Raw genomic sequence first — 13,538 nt, 5'->3', positions numbered from 1 at the left:
CTTATCTTCCCCCATCCAAAACCTTGATCTTTTCTACCCCCGCTAATTTCGGTCCCCTTGTGTTTTATACCTCTCCCTCCCCCCACCCCCCTTCCCACGCCTCCTCCTCCCAAGCCCTCTCCCTCCCACACGGACTGCCACACGGATCTCCCTGCTCTCAAATGTTGTGTTTGTGTGCTTCCCCTTCTCTCCCCATCTTGTCTTCCACTCCCTCTTTTTATATATTTTGTTTGTCTGGTTGATTTGTTTGTGAAATAAATGTTAGCTCTTTCACGAGCCTCGATTCAGTATACAAAAAAAAAAGAAAAAAAAAAGACCTTCCTTTGACATTATGGGGTATTATTGGTAGATCAGTGACAAAAAAAAATTCTTGATTTCATCCATTTTTAATTCAGGCTGCAACAACGAAATTTGAAAAAAGTTAAATGCTCTCAAATGCTCTCAAATGCTCTCAAATGTTGTGTTTGTGTGCTTCCCCTTCTCTCCCCATCTTGTCTTCCACTCCCTCTTTTTATATATTTTGTTTGTCTGGTTGATTTGTTTGTGAAATAAATGTTAGCTCTTTCACGAGCCTCGATTCAGTATACAAAAAAAAAAGAAAAAAAAAAGACCTTCCTTTGACATTATGGGGTATTATTGGTAGATCAGTGACAAAAAAAAATTCTTGATTTCATCCATTTTTAATTCAGGCTGCAACAACGAAATTTGAAAAAAGTTAAGGGGTGTGAATACTTTCTGAAGGCACTTTAAACCAAGCCGCCATCTGCGCTGGTGCTCAAATTATTTGAACCGTCAAGACCAATCAAGACCAAGACTGTTGTGCAGGCTGACACATCATCAATCGACCTGGGAGACTGACATGCATCTCGTACACTGTCTGCTGCTGAAGAGAATTATGCCGAGATTGAGAAAGATATTTTAGGGGTGATATTTACCTTGGAGCTCTTTCACTACTGTGTCTACGGATACAAGACTGATGGGAAGACCGAGCAACAACCTCTCGTGACAATTGTCAATAAACCGTTGCACAGAGGAGCACCTCGGCTTCAGTTGATGCTGTTTCGACTTATGCGTTACAACGTGTTCCTGGATTTATTTTTTTTACCTCCGCCACCAATGGTGGATGGAGGTTATGTTTTCACCCCTGTCTGTCTGTCTGTCTGTTTGTTTGTTTGTTTATCTGTTTTTTGATGACTTGATCAGGAAGTTCTCCAAATCTTTGGTTTTGCAGAGGGACACCCCATTCTCACAGGAACGTTTACAAGTATTTTGGCCTTCTTTAAAAGTTTTCTGAGTTGTTTCATTGTAAGATCCTTATCTGGAAGGCATCAAATATGTCCAGGCTGCCCCGGTTTACTTCGTTGCTCTGGGTTTGAGCACAAGCGCAGATGAGATGGCTTGTTTTACAGTGCCTTCACAATGTATTCACACCCCTTAACTCTTTGACATTGTGTTGTTACAGCCTGAATTTAAAATGAGGTGGGTGGGTGGTGGGGTGGGGTGGAGGAAATGGGTGGTGGGGTGGGATGGGGTGGAGGAAGTGGGTGGTGGGGTGGGGTGGAGGAAGTGGGTGGTGGGGTAGGGTGGGGTGGCGACGGGGGAGGCAGAGCAAAGATGGGACAGAGTAAGGAAGGGGAGGTTGAGGCTTTATGGCGAAGGGGGTTGAGGAATTTATGTGGAGAGGGGGGGGGGGAGGGGCAGTTTTGGGAGTTGTTCGAGAGTGGGAGTGAGGAGGCGATTGAAACCTTGGGTTTGGAAGGGGGAGGTTGAGGATTTGAAGTCACATTTTACATTATGTGGATGTTATGGGGGTCCATGTTAGTAGCTTACAGTGCCTTCAGAAAGTATTCACAACCCTTGACTTTTTTCACATTTTGTTGTTACAGCCTGAATTAAAAATGGCATAAATTTAGAATTTTTTGTCACTGATCTACACATAATAAGCAATAATGTCAGTGGAAATTTTTAAAAGAATTTTTTTACAACATAATTAAAAATGAAATAGAGAAATATATAATTTACATAAGTATTCAACCCCCGAGTCAATATTTCATAGAAGCTCCTTCGGCAGCTATTACAGCCTCGAGTCTTCATGGGTATGTTGGTATTAGGTTTGAACATCTGTATTTGGGGAGTTTCTCCCATTCTTTCTTGCAGATTTGCTCAAGCTCTGTCAAGTTGGATGGGGAGCGTTGGTGACCAGAAATCTTCAAGTTTTTCCACAGATTCTCAATGGGATTCAAGTCAGGGATTTGGCTGGGCAACTGAAATACTTTAACGTTCTTGTTCTGAAGCCATTTAAGTGTTGCTTTGGCTGTATATTTGAGGTCATTCTGCTGTTACAACATAATTTTTTGTCGCAGTCTTTCGGTCTTTCGCACTCTGAAGCAGGTTCTCCTCAAGGATTTGCTCGTATTTGGCTCCATTCGTTGTTTCCTCTATCCTTACAAGTCTCGCAGGCCCTGCCGCTGAAAAGCATCTCCATAGCATGATGACGCCACCACCATGCTTCACCATAGGGATGGTGTTAGATGGGTGATGAGCTGTGCTCGGTCTCCGCCAGATGTAGTGCTTTGCATTCAGGCCAAAGAGTTCAATTTTCATCTCATCAGACCACAGAATATTTTGCCTCGTGCTTTCAGAATCTTTCACGTGCCTTTTTGCAAACCCAGGTGTGCTGTGATGTGCCTTTTTCTCAAGAGTGGCTTCCGTCTGGCCACTTTCTCATAAATACTCGATTTGGGAAGGGCTGCAGAGACTGTTGTCCTTCCGACAGGTGGTTCTCCCATCTCAGCCAAGGAACTCTGTAGTTCTGTAAAGGTGGTCATTGTGTTGTTGGTCACCTTCTTGACCAAGTTCCTTCTTGCCCGGCTGCTTAGTTTGGTCTTACAGACAGCTCTAGGAAGAGTCTGGGTGGAGGTTCCATATTCTTTCCATTGCCTAATAATGGAGCTCACTGTACTATTGGGAGCTTCCAACACTCCAGCAATTGTTTTGTATCCTTCCGCAGATCTATGCCACCTCACAATTCTTTCTCGGAGTTCTACGGACAGTTCCTTGAACTTCCTGGTAGAGCTTCTACTCTGACATGAACTGTCAACTGTGGGACATTCTTTATAAATCATGTCCAATAAAATGAATTGGTCACAGATGGACTCCAAATCAAGTTGTGGAGACATCTCAAGGATGATCAAAAGAAATTAGATGTACCTGAGCTCAATTTGGAGTATCATAGCAAAGGGGTTGAAAACATTGATTTAAGACATGTCACCTTTTAATTTTTTTTATATTTTGTAAAAAATTCCACTTTAATATTTTGGGGTATTTTGTGTCGATCAGTGACCAAAAAATCTCAATTTATTATATTTTAAATTCAGGTTGAAACACAAAATAATGTGAAAAGGTCAGTGTGAATACTTTCTGAATGCACTGTTTTTTAAGCTAACACTTCCAATCCTGTTGGCATTTTGAATGATTTTTTTGTGGGGTCCTAAAGCACTTCGCAACACCCACTAATAAATGGGTTCAGGGGTCATTTAATATTACCTTTCACATGGCTACAAAGGCACTATAGAACGATTTGAAGAAAAAAAAATCCAACTTTTCTTTCAAAGTTTTCAAAAAAATATTTTTGCCTAAAGCACTCCATGGCACTTACTGAAATTTCTCAAATTTTGACAAATATCCATGTCGCCATCTTTGAGAAAAATGGTGGCACAAACATCTCTCTTATAGTATAAATGTGACAACAGATGTTTGTGGAACAACAGATTTCGGTGCATGTCTCTGGAATTTGGCATTTCCTTAACTGACATATCCCATTACCAAACAATTGCCCCACCCCTTCCACCCACCCCCCCCCCCGACTGATTTTTTTCCCCCAACCCCCAGACTTTTCATTACCCGAATCTGTGCCTCATGTCATAATTCCCTTTCTCTGTCATCCTTCCACATTGTTATACTGTTTTCCAGACGGTTCAGTGTGCCGCCTCTTCGTCAAAAGCCAACAACTGATGCTAGCAGACGGGACACCCAGCTTAACGTCCCTTCCAATGGACGGCACAATCATTGATGCAACACCTCGCTTTGGAAGCAGCAGTGTAAGAATTTCTTTCTGGGCATAGTTCAATCTTTCCACTTCTTGGCTTCACTGTCAAACATGTCCTCTCCTGGGCCAAACACAGAGCAAAGCTGCCCTCCATATCTAGTCACAGATGAGGCATCCTTCATCATTGCAAGTCATTCCTTGAAAAATCAGAACTACTCTTCACCTATAAGGCCTTTGTCTGGAGCTCCATGGAGTACTGCTCTCCCCTATGGGATGGCACCCCAGCATCAGATCTGATCTCCTCGATCCTATGCAATCTAAAGCTCTAAACATTATCGGAATCTCCACAATAAAGTCAATCTTCACCAAAATCTAATTCATTGACACTTGCCACATCCTCAACCTGTCCACTAAGTTTTGTCCGAATCCATCCACAACTTTTTGAAATATCCTGCTCACAGACAAACAGGGGTGAAAACATAACCTTCGTCCACCAGAGGCAAAATATTGCGAGCGTACTCGTCTGAGCATCGCTTGATACAGCATTGGTGTATCTTGTATATTGTATCAAGTGTGGATAGTTATAATACAGAACTCGAAAACATCTGGAAATACAAAGCCCGTCCGCGCGTTCGTTTGGGTGTAGGCGTCTTCTTCTTCTTCAGTTTGTTCAAATTAACGAAAACGGTTTTTAAAAAATACAAAATGAAAATTGACGATTTTATGCAACCCTGACCTCTGACCTTTTGATCTTTTAATCTTACAAAAAAAACAATAGTCTCCTACCTTTTGATTGGTGAACCAATTAAATTACCCAGTATGCAAATTCTTTAAATTTCAGGTCAATCGGATGAAAATTGACTTTTATGTGACGCTGACCTTTGATCTTTTGACTTTTTGATAAAATTATTAATTTGACTTCTCTGTATTATCGTAATAAAGCTTTATTGAAAAACTGATGACAAAACTGAAATGGTAAAAAAAGTTATGGCCCGGACAGACACACACAGACACACATATACACACATGTAGGTACACACATATATACACACACACACACACACACACACACACACACACACACACACACACACACACACACACACACACACACACACACACACACACACTTGATTACAAAACCCAGGGGACGGGCTAATAACTATCTATATTTACACATAAAAGGCATGACATTTTGTTCTCAAACATGACATTCTCAAACATTTTGCAAAAAATTTCCAAAAAAAACAAACAATTTGCGGCCTCATTGTAATTGCATGATGATGACGTCATCAATATGAGGTTCAATAAACAAGACTTCTCTCCTGTTCAATTCACCGAGGGATTCGTGAAAGAAAATTGCAAACGAAGTTCTCTCCAAAAGGTTCTTCTTTATTCCCATGGAGACCTGACCGTATCAAAGTTGCATGAGACTGCCTACGTTCTTACATTTTGTATAAAACATCGAGCTCGCTGGTTTGTTTGTCCCCTTGGCTTTGATCAATGTTTCATGAATGGGATTCCGTTGATATTTAAGCACTCTGGGTTTTGTCAGACCCGCATCTCGTTGGAGAAACTGGAGGATGTGCTGATTCCCGAAACCGCTAAGTTTACAGGTAAGTCAACCTCCCTGTGTTCCTCCATTAAATGTATTTTAGCCTGGTATTGGCTTAACGGTTGAGGTGGCTGGCTTGAGATCTTAGGGTCTTGAGTTTGATGGACTGTCAAGATGGCATAGAGGTATGCTCACTCACCTCTAGGCTGTCTAGCCTAGGTTTGAATCCTGACCCAGCTATAAACTGTTACATAGGTAAGGTGATTCATCAATGTGTGCGCCACCCATTCATCCCCTCCTAGACCCTCAACCCCCACCCCAAACCGTCACCCCATGCTCCCAGACCCCCACATCCCATTTGCTCCCACACCCAATCCACCCCTCCCAGACCTTCCAACCCCTCCCTGGCCATTCGTCCCCAAACAGATCCCCTCCCCCCTCCAGACCTCCACACCCCATTTTCCCCCCACATCTCTATCCACCCCCTCCCAGACCTTCCCACCTCTCCCCGACTATTCATCCCCTCCCAGATCCTCAAACCCCCTCCCCAGACAATCACCCTGTGCTCCCAGACTCCCACACCCCATAAGCCATCTCCACACCTCCCAGCCTCCCACCTCTCTCTGCTGCCTACCTCCCTTACATCGCGGGGGAGAGGGGGAGAGGATCACATCCTGGGAAGAGGGGGAGAGGATCACACCCTGTGGAGAGGGGGAGAGGATCACACCCTGTGGAGAGGGGGAGAGGATCACACCCTGTGGAGAGGGGGAGAGGACCACACACAGGGGAGAGAGGGAGAGGATCACACACTGGGGAGAGGATCACACACTGGGGAGAGGAGGAGAGGATCAGACACTGGGGAGAGGAGGAGAGGATCACACACTGGGGAGAGCAGGAGAGGATCACACACTGGGGAGAGGATCACACACTGGGGAGAGGATCACACACTAGGGAGAGGGGGAGAGGATCACACACTGGGGAGAGGGGGAAAGGATCACAAACTGGGGAGAGGGGGAGAGGATCACACACTGGGGAGAGGGGGAGAGGATCACACACTGGGGAGAGGGGGAGAGGATCACACACTGGGGAGAGGGGGAGAGGAACACACACTGGGGAGAGGGGGAGAGGGATCACACACTGGGGAGAGAGGGAGAGGATCACACACAGGAGAGGGGGAGAGGATCACACACTGGGGAGAGAGGGAGAGGATCACACACTGGGGAGAGGGGGAGAGGATCACACACAGGGGAGAGGGGAGAGGATCACACACTGGGGAGAGGGGGAGAGGATCACACACTGGGGAGAGGGGGAAAGGATCACAAACTGGGGAGAGGGGGAGAGGATCACACACTGGGGAGAGGGGGAGAGGATCACACACTGGGGAGATGGGGAGAGGAACACACACTGGGGAGAGGGGGAGAGGGATCACACACTGGGGAGAGAGGGAGAGGATCACACACTGGGGAGAGAGGGAGAGGATCACACACTGGGGAGAGGGGGAGAGGATCACACACAGGGGAGAGGGGGAGAGGATCACACACTGGGGAGAGGGGGAGAGGATCACACACTGGGGAGAGATGGAGAGGATCACAAACTGGGGAGAGGGGAAGAGGATCACAAACTGGGGAGAGGGGAAGAGGATCACAAACTGGGGAGAGGGGAAGAGGATCACACACAGGGGAGAGAGGGAGAGGATCACACACAGGGGAGAGAGGGAGACGATCACACACAGGGGAGAGAGGGAGAGGATCACACACAGGGGAGAGAGGGAGAGGATCACACACAGGGGAGAGAGGGAGAGGATCACACACAGGGGAGAGAGGGAGAGGATCATACACAGGGGAGGGAGGGAGAGGATCACACACAGGGGAGAGAGGGAGAGGATCACACACTGGGGAGAGGGGGAGAGGATCACACACTGGGGAGAGAGGGAGAGGATCACAAACTGGGGAGAGGGGGAGAGGATCACAAACTGGGGAGAGAGGGAGAGGATCACACACAGGGGAGAGAGGGAGAGGATCACACACTGGGGAGAGGAGGAGAGGATCACAAACTGGGGAGAGGGGAAGAGGTTCACGACGCTCATTGGTGGTCTTGTTCTGGTCCCTCATTATTTTATTAATTTTGGAATTGACAGTTACAAACACGACGGGTAAGTTGCCATGAGTAAGTGGCGACACGTAAACGAAGCTGCGCCCCTCTCCCCACGTGCAGAGTACCTAATAATTGCAACTTTTTATTGTGAATACATCTAAAGAATGAAACATTTTATTGTGACTACATCTAAGGAATGAAACATTTTATTGTTACTACATCTAAAGAATGAAACATTTTATTGTGACTACATCTAAGGAATGAAACATTTTATTGTTACTACATCTAAAGAATGAAACATTTTATTGTGACTACATCTTAGGAATGAAACATTTTATTGTTACTACGTCTAAAGAATGAAACATTTTATTGTGACTACATCTAAAGAATGAAACATTTTATTGTTACTACATCTAAAGAATGAAACATTTTATTGTAACTACGTCTAAAGAATGAACCATTTTATTGTTACAACATCTAAAGAATGAAACATTTTATTGTGACTACCGGTACGTCTGAAGAATGAAACCTTTTATTGTCACTATGTCTAAAGAATGAAACATTTTATTGTTACTACATCTAGAGAATGAAACATTTTATTGTTACTACATCTAGAGAATGAAACATTTTATTGTTACTACATCTAGAGAATGAAACATTTTATTGTGAGTACCGGTACGTCTGAAGAATGAAACATTTTATTGTGACTATGTCGAAAGAATGAAACATTTTATTGTTACTACTGTACGTCTAAAGAACGAAACATTTTATTGTGACTATGTCTGAAGAATGAAACGTTTTATTGTGACTACGTCTGAAGAATGAAACATTTTATTGTTACTACGTCTGAAGAATGAAACATTTTATTGTTACTACGTCTAAAGAATGAAACATTTTATTGTGACGACGTCTGAAGAATGAAACATTTTATTGTGACGACGTCTGAAGAATGAAACATTTTATTGTGACTACATCTAAAGAATGAAACATTTTATTGTCACTATGTCTAAAGAATGAAACATTTTATTGTGACTACGTCTGAAGAATGAAACATTTTATTGTGACTACGTCTAACGAATGAAACATTTTATTGTGACTATGTCTAAAGAATGAAACATTTTATTGTGACTACGTCTGAAGAATGAAACATTTTATTGTGACGACTATATAAAGAATACAGCTTAAATGGAAAAGTCCCTGAACTAATTGTTGTTGTATTGTTGTTGGCACAGTTGTTCTGACGACCCTTACAAATGGCATTTTGCAGTTTCTGCAAGCTCTATTTGATTGCATCCCTGTCCTTCCTCGACACATCTTCTTTCGTGTTGCCGGACTTTATACATCATCAGGGCAGGTAAGACGCATCTACCCATGGATAAAAGTATGAAAATCACTGCTCCTTGACAACCATGGTGCATTGCCAAAGATAATTTTGTCAGCAAGGAAACATTTTCTTGAAACAAGAAAGAGCAATCGGAGGTTGCAGACCCTCGCCAGGACTTGTTTGTGTGGTGTATTTTGTGTGGTGTTTGTTAGCTGCTATGTTTGTGTGGTATATCGATAACGTAGATTTATGTTCACACAGCATACAAACAGACCTTTTCGGTTTTATTATGTTGATTCACATTCCAATCATGTGTATTTTATAGACATACTCACATTCCAATTGTACTTATTCTATAAACGTATGCACATTCCAACTAGATGGTATTCTTAGAATACTTACCCTGCGCAGTCAACTTGGTGGAAGCCAACTCTTCTGTTTTTGAACGTTTTATTTTTCTTTGATCCAATATGGCTGCCAGACCACGTGAGTGATTGCAACATAAATTTATATTCTCTAAAATAATTGTTACACAGATCACACTCAATAAATTTCAAAGTGATCAGACTAAGCGTTGTCCCTGTCAAATTATGACGTCATAATTACGACACCAATGACGTCATCGTTCGTTACAATGAGCCCCCATGTGGAGTTCGTTACAATGAGCCATGTTTCAATTTTGTTCCATGGAGCGGTTTTGAAGATGTAGAGGTGTAACGTTTTTCAGTTTTTCCAAGATGGCGCCTGTACCACGTGACCTATTACATCATAATTATCATTAAAATATTCTACAGAAGGCACTTCTATGGTGACAATTTTGTGTCCATCAGACCAACAGTTGCAGAGAAAAAAAATCATACTGATAGGATGAAGCGTTATACTTGTCGAATTATAACGTCATATCAAAGGCACCGATGACATCATCACTAACACGCCTTGTTCCCATGGCGAGTAGTTGACAATAAGCCAGGTTACAATTTTTTCCATTGAGCGGTTTCAGAGGAAAAGAGTTATGAAGTTTTTCCAAGATGGCGCCTGTACCACGTGACCTATGACATCATAATTATCATTAAAATATTCCACAAGAGGAGGTGCACCTATGGTGAGAATTTTGGGTCAATCGGATAAAGAATTGCAGAGAAAAAACAATTCATACTGATGGAATCAAGCGTTGTACTTGTCGAATTATGACGTCATAAATAAGGTAGCCATGACATCATAATTAACATATCTTATTCCCTATGTGGAGTTCTTTACAATGAGCCATGTTTCAATTTTTTCCATGGAGCAGTTTCAGAGATATGGAGGTGCAACATTTATATATTTTTCCAAGATGGCGCCTGTACCACGTGACCTATGACGTCATAATTATCATTACAATATTCTACACGAGGAGGCCCTCCTATGGTACAAATTTCGTATCCATCGGACTAACAGTTGCAGAGGGGAAAAAAAAAAATTCATACTGATCAGATCAAGCGTTGTACTTGTCGAATTATGACGTCAAAATGAAGGCACCGATGACATCATCATCATCATGTCTCATTCCCCATGGTGAGTACTTGAAAATGAGCCTATTTCAACTTTTTCCATTGAGCGGTTTGGGAGATATAGAGGTGTAACCTTTTTTCCATGATGGCGTTCTTACCACGTGACCTATGACGTCATATTTATGAATAAAAACATTTACATGCGGAGGTGCTCCTATGGTAAAATTTCGTGTCAATCGGACCAAAGGTTGCCGAGAAAATGTTTTTTTTTAAATGCAGGCACGTATGTATGCACGCCACACGTACGCACGTATGGACGTAACCGAATGCCTTACCCTGATTTCGCTTCGCGAGCCCCCCATGGGGAGTACTTGACAATTCATTGGTTGCGCTCCCACCTCTCCCTGATACATACCCTACACATAACAAACATGTTCCTAATAGGATACACTTTATTGGCATACTTGCATTCTTAATTGATTTTTGATGTACCATACACTTTATAGAGCGTTGAATGCCACCAAAGCAGTTTCTCAACTAGGTCTATACTAGGTGGTTTGCCATTGCCTTTCCAGCGTTGTTTGTTATGCTCTATGCTTTTAAATGCTGAACGTCAAGAAAACCTTAGATTTTCGTTCCAACCTTCCAACCAGAAAAACCTTCCAACCACGTGACCTATGACGTCAAAATTTTACACCACCTATGATTGGGTCGAGGATCATGTGTGAAGTTTCTTGTTGATCGATAAGGTTCGTTTTTCTATCCAAGAAGGTTGCCAAACCATGTGACATATGACATCACCATTTTCACACTATATGGTGTGAGATGATCTTTGTAAAATATGCATCGATAGGGTAAGCGCTTTCAGAGACAATTTTTTGAATATCTTCCTTAAATCCAATATGGCTGCCAAACCATGTGACCGATGGTGTCATCAATTTAATTCTCACATACAGTGTTTGTGTCGATCATGTTCAAGAAATTTCACACTGATCAGATCAAGCATTATACTTGTCTAATTATGACGTCATAATGAAGGCAGCGATGACATCATCAATGCATGTTTTTCCCCATGGGAGGTACTTGACAAAGAGGCATGTTTCAATTTATTCCATGGAGCAGTTTTGGACATATAGACGTGCAAAGTTTTTTTAGATTTTTTTCCAAGATGGCACCCTACCACGTTACCCATGACGTCATAATTATCATTAAATAATTATATAGGAAGAGGCGCTCCTATGGTGAAAATGAGCATAGGATCAGACCAACGGTTGCAGAGAAAAGCATACTCACATTCTCTGAGGACAAACAGACAAACAAATGAAAAATCACTCATAGAGTGACACTTGGTAAAACAGAACAAAGTGGAATGGCACTCAATAGAGCATCCTTTTAACCTCAACAAATAGTTGTTGGTTGAATTCAGTTAACTGATGTGTATATCCCATTCAAATTTCAAGTGAATCGTGTGAAAATTGAGGATTTTAGAAATTTGAAATTGTTGACTTTTGGCCTATGTTGCTCTTTTGGCCTATGGTGATCTCAAAAATAGTTGCTGGTTGAATTCAGTTTGCTGATATGTAAATCCCATTCAAATTTCAAGTGAATCGGATAAAAATTGAGGATTTCAGAAATTTGAAATTGTTGTTGACTTTTGGCCTATGTTGCTCTTTTGACCAACACTGATCTCAAAAATAGTTGGTGGTTGAATTCAGTAAGCCAATATGTAAATCCCATTCAAATTTCAAGTCAATCGGATGAAAATTGAGGATTTTAGAAATAATAAAAAGTGGTTGACCTTTGGCCTATGTTGACCTTTTGGCCGAAGCTAATCTCAAAAATAGTTGGTGGTTGAATTCAGTTTCCTGATATGTAAATCCTATTCAAATTTCAAGTCAATCGGCTGAAAATTGAGGATTTTAGAAATTTGAAATGGTTGTTGACCTTTGGCCTATGTTGACCTTTTGACCCATGCTGATCTCAAAAATAGTTGGGGGTTGAATTCAATTCGCTGACATGTATATCCTATTCAAATTTCAAGTCAATCGGATGAAAATTGAGGATTTTAGAAATTTGAAATTGTTGACTTTTGGCCTATGTTGCTCTTTTGGCCTACACTGACCTCAAAAATAGTTGGTGGTTGAATTCAGTAAGCAGATATGTAAATCCTATTCAAATTTCAAGTCAATCGGATGAAAATTGAGGATTTTAGAAATTTGAAATTGTTGTTGACCTTTTGCCTATGTTGACCTTTTGACCTTTTTACCACAAAAGCAATAGGCTTCTTGCTTTTGACCAACCCTACTATTTGGTGAAGTTTTGTGAAGATCGGTTGAAAATTGTGACCTGTAGGCCGGTGACAAACAAACAGACAGACAGACACAGACAGACAGACAGAGAGAACCACAAACGCAACCGACCAATATACTTGAAAAATCTTCGATTTTGCAAGTAACAAGACCAACCAATATATTTGAAAAATCTTCGATTTTCGCAAATAATAAACAGATAAAGAGATAGACAGGGGCGAAAACATAACCTCGATCCACTTTTGGTGGCGGAGGTAAAGAGTAAAACCAGTAAGCAGTTCAGATAACGTTTAAAATCGATGGTTTCCCACTCAAAACAGTAAGAAATGGCAGCTCGGTCTCGGTAGGCCATCTGACACGATGTTTAATTTGGTGTTCTTTTGAGGGGCAAAATGGTGGTCAACTAGCTTGGTATTTATCCAGCTAACATTGACCCAGCAAGAATTATTGCAACCTACAATCATGGCCAAAAATATTGTCACCCTTGCACTTTTTAAAATAACTCACAATTTTCCCTAAAAAGAAGTTGAAATTGACCAAAGTATTTGGTCTCCACAATTCTTTATTTCACTGTTAATATTACAGAACCTTTGTTTTTGATTCAGAACTTAATATATCCTTTTAAATCAGAAAATAAAAAGAAATGGCATTGACAAAATTATTGACACCCCAGACTTAATATTTGGTAGCACAGCCTTTGGACAAAATAATTGCAGTC

This window comes from Myxine glutinosa, chromosome 1 (genome assembly GCF_964187855.1).
Source record: "Myxine glutinosa chromosome 1, kmMyxGlut1.1, whole genome shotgun sequence".
NCBI lineage: Eukaryota > Metazoa > Chordata > Myxini > Myxiniformes > Myxinidae > Myxine > Myxine glutinosa.
The sequence above is the reverse complement of the archived record's forward strand: the minus strand, read 5'-3'. Positions refer to the sequence as shown.